Source organism: Piliocolobus tephrosceles, chromosome 7 (genome assembly GCF_002776525.5).
Source record: "Piliocolobus tephrosceles isolate RC106 chromosome 7, ASM277652v3, whole genome shotgun sequence".
In the NCBI taxonomy this organism is placed as follows: Eukaryota; Metazoa; Chordata; class Mammalia; order Primates; family Cercopithecidae; genus Piliocolobus; species Piliocolobus tephrosceles.
This window is the reverse complement of record NC_045440.1, coordinates 3170057-3174720: the sequence shown is the minus strand read 5'-3', so window position 1 is coordinate 3174720 and position 4664 is coordinate 3170057.

Genomic DNA, 4664 nt, shown 5'->3' with positions numbered 1-4664 from the left:
ACTACAAAAATTAGCCAGGCCTGGTGGCACGTGCCTGTAGTCCCAGTTACTCTGGAGGCCGAGGCAGGAGAATCGCTTGAATCCAGGAGGCAGAGGTTGCAGTGAGCCGAGATCGTGCCACTGCACTCCAGAATGGGCAACAGAGTGAGACTCTGTCTCAAAAAACAAACAAAAAAGAATTTGATTGATGTCTTATGTCTCCCAAAAATGTATAAACCAAGCTGTGCCCGACACCTAGGGCACATGTTCTCAGGACCTCCTGAGGGCTGTGTCACCGACCATGGTCACTCATATTGGGATCCGATTAAAATATTTCTTCAAATATTTTAGAGTTTGACTTTTTTCATCAACATTATGAGGCCATGTACTTACTAAAAGCCAGGAAAACCAAAGTTATCATTTATTTCTGATACCAATGACTCTTATAGCAAAAACTTTTCTGCAAAACAAAACAAGAAAACCTAATTCTCTATCTACTTTCAATGTCGTCCTATGAAATAGTCAGAGTCCTTGAAATAATGCCATAAGGGACTATGGTGTATAATACTGCAAGCATCACCATTGGTCATAAGTTCATTACTAACCCCACAAATATTTATGTAAGGCCCTGGCTAAACTGCCTGGACTTGAGACAACTTCAGAAGACTTCTATCTTTGTTCTCTCCCTCAAAGCCTACCATAAAGCATTTATCCACTATTGATTAAGGTGCTCTTCCAAAGCTGTGGTCCTCTGATAGATTCACAAGATACAGTCTATTTCAAAATTCTCTGATTTGATGGAAATAGCCAACAGACCCCTCTGTCTGGTTTCTTTGTCCCCTAACTACAGTGGCTGCTCTGGTATTAAAGAACAATTTGAGGAAGCCCTTCCCTTTCTTTGTAAGATAATATTGTTCCATTGTTCCATTGGCTTGGTGGATCTTGAATACAATGATGTTAACATTTAATTTATATTTTCAAAACAATACTTGGAATATTAAGTTTATGCACTAGAAGTTTGGTTTTGTTCTAGTCTGGAACACTGAATTCATTATTATTTTTCTTAGTTGGGCTTATTTTAATAAGTTCTTATTAGCAAGTTTAACATGTTGTGCCAATTAAATGAAAATATCCTCCAATATTATTTGGAAAAATTATAGAAGCCTTATCCTAGCAGCTTAGGGCATAATCATATGTCCCTGCTGCTTATCGTGACCGTGTCACAGGCTGTGTCTCTGCAGAGCAACTGGATTTAACTGGAATCAAACTCAGGTTTCCTCTTAAATTTTAGTGTTCACTTTCTTTCAGATGATGTTCTTAAAATGGATAGTTTATTTTTAAATATCCTCATGTGTAACATTAAATCTGACAAAAGACTCTAGGACATGATTTTTAAAATACAGTTGGTGCCACGTAAAGCTTTTTTGTATCTGTGTAAATTCACAATGATTCTTGAACTGCTCCCTGTCTCCCCGAGTAGTGGGCTGTCAGGAGCCATTTGTGCATGTGACCCCACATCCTTGCCTTCGAATAATTAGACCTGAGGTAGGTGCTTAATTGAAACGGGGCCAAAGTCTCTTAGGAATTTGGACTTGGTCACGCCTGTAATCCTAGCACTTTGGGAGGCCAAGGCGGGTGGATTGCCTGAGCTCAGGAGTTCGAGACCAGCCTGGGCAACACGGTGAAACCCCGTCTCTACTAAAATACAAAAAAAAATTAGCTGTGCATGGTAGCTGGCGCCTGTAGTAATCCCAGCTACTCAGGAGGTCGAGACAGGAGAATCACTTGAACTCAGGAGGTGGAGGTTGCAGTAAGCCGAGATTGCACCACTACAGTCCAGCCTGGACAACCAAGTGAGACTCCACCTCAAAAAAAAAAAAAAAGCAAGAAATTTGGACTTGGGGTTGAGAGAAGGAAAGTCAGTCTTTCTCTGGACCTAGATGGTAAATTTGGAAGCATGAGCAGCCAACTCCAGACTATGAAGGGGACTTAGGAGCAGCGAAAAGCCTGTCCACCAAGAAAGAAGATGGCAAATATGAGAGGCCACGTTTCTTGGGTTTCCAAAAACATTTTGCTTTCTTGACTGGTATTCTTGAATCCTAGCTCCTCTCCCTGCCTTCAAGACTTACAATACGGCCGGGCGCGGTGGCTCAAGCCTGTAATCCCAGCACTTTGGGAGGCCGAGACGGGCGGATCACGAGGTCAGGAGATCGAGACCATCCTGGCTAACCCGGTAAACCCCGTCTCTACTAAAAAATACAAAAAACTAGCCGGGCGAGGTGGCGGGCGCCTGTAGTCCCAGCTGCTCGGGAGGCTGAGGCAGGAGAATGGCGGGAACCCGGGAGGTGGAGCTTGCAATGAGCTGAGATCCGGCCACTGCACTCCAGCCTGGGCGACAGAGCGAGACTCCGCCTCAAAAAAAAAAAAAAAAAAAAAAGACTTACAATAAATCTACTTTTGCTAGAGTGCCTTTGAATTGGTTTCTCTTCTTTAAAACCCAAAGAATCTTAACATAGAAATTTTTATCTGGAAGTGAGTTGACAAGTTACAGTCCATTAAAGAAAATTGTTATATCAAAGCAGATGCGGTGAGAAGTGGATAGTCCTCTAACCAAGAAACGGTATGTTTTCATGTGTGCGGTTCTTGCAGACTTTCAAGGAAGTACAGTAAGAGCAAGAAAGAGACTTCAGGCCAAGCTTGCCTCGCTGAAAGAAGACGAAGAAAAATAGAGTAAGAACACAGTTATGGGCCGGGCGCGGTGGCTCACGCCTGTAATCCCAGCACTTTGGGAGGCCGAGGTGGGCGGATCACAAGGTCAGGAGATCGAGACCATCCTGGCTAACACGGTGAAACCCCGTCTCTACTAAAAATACAAAAAAAATAGCTGGGTGTGTTGGCGGGCGCCTGTAGTCCCAGCTACTTGGGAGGCTGAGGCAGGAGAATGGTGTGAATCCAGGAAGCGGAGCTTGCAGTGAGCCGAGATCTCGCCACTGCCCTCCAGCCTGGGCGACAGAGCAAGACTCCGTCTCAAAAAAAAAAAAAAAAAAAGAACACAGTTATGTACCAGAAGCCTTTCTGATAACAGCCAGCCATCTAATCTTGCTCAAAGTTAATCTAAAGAGCATCTGTAAGGGCCGGTCATGGTGGCCCATGCCTGTAATCCCAGCACTTTGAGAGGCCAAGGTGTGTAGATCTCGAGTTCAAGAGTTCAAGCCCAGACTAGGCAACATAGCGAAATCCCATCTGTACAAAAAATACAAAAGTTAGCTGGGTGTGGTGGCAGGCACCTGTAGCCCCAGCTACTCGGGAGGCTGAGACGTGAGAATTGCCTGAGCCTGGGAGGCAGAGGTTCACTACACTCCAACCTGGGTAACAGAGCGAGAGACTCTGTCTCAAAAGAAACACATCTATAAGGACACTAACCATGCTAATTACGTATCGTGCTTAGTAGCAACCAGATCCTTTATTGGAACCACTTTTGAAACTAAAATTGGGGTATTTATAGGGAAAATGTATAACATTTATAATTAGAATGAGAACATCTGATAGAAACCAGAGGACCTAAGGACTTCAGCTTCAAAACTTCTGCTTTGATTCCCAAAACCCTGCACGTGTCTGTTTCATTCCATTCATCCCATCAGATAAACACGCTCAGACCTGTCCCCTTGTAAAGCAAATCAGCTTTACAACAGCTTTGCAACTTGGGGGCACAGGTGACATTTCATGATTTATTAGAAAAAAAAAAGTGCCATCATAAGTTAAAGAAAATGATAGAGAAAATATTTTCAGTACATACGACATAGGGTTTATGGTAAAAATATATAAGGAGTTCCTACCAATCAATTTGCAAAAGATGAGTACCATAAAACAAAATAGGCAAAACAATTTGCATTAGGAGAAATGCAAATAGCTAGTAAACGTATCTTTAGGACTTTAACTTTCCAGAGTAATCAAACTAATGCAAATTAAAATAGGACACCATATTTAGTCTGTCAAGTTGGAATCAATTGTTAAACATCCAATATTAATCAGAGAATAGGCAAAAGGAACACTATCAAATACTGCAGCTAGAGGTGCAAATTGGTAGAACAGTATAGAGAACATTTAATAATATACAGCAAAAACCTAAGAAAATGTTCTACTCTTGGGAATTATTTTGCTTTTAGAAATTTCTGCTAGCCAAAAAGCTGAGATAAATTATAAAGTTTTCTAAAAAGGCCAGGCATGGTGGCTTACACCTGTGATCCCAGCACTTTTGGAGGCTGAAGTGGGTGGATTACTTGAGGCCAGGGGTTCAAGACCAGCCTAGCCAACATGGTGAAACCCCATCTCTACTAAATTAAAAATTATGAAAAAAATTTTTTTTAATTCTAAAGAAATAGAGATGCACCCAAAGTTCTACACACAAGGATATATAGGGGGAAACTGAAAACACTCTGGATTTCCAAATGATTAAATAAATGTTGACATGGATATATGATGGAATCCATGCAGCTGTTAAAAACTGTTTTCCAAGAAAATTTAATAACTTTTAAAAATACTTATGCTGTAATATTTGTGGAAAAGATCAAACTACACTACTTCATATAAACATGACTGCACTTTAATAAATAAAATAAATCTATATGTAATTATATATGTGTGTGTAAATATGTATTCACAAGGAAAAGCCTGAAAATGTATGC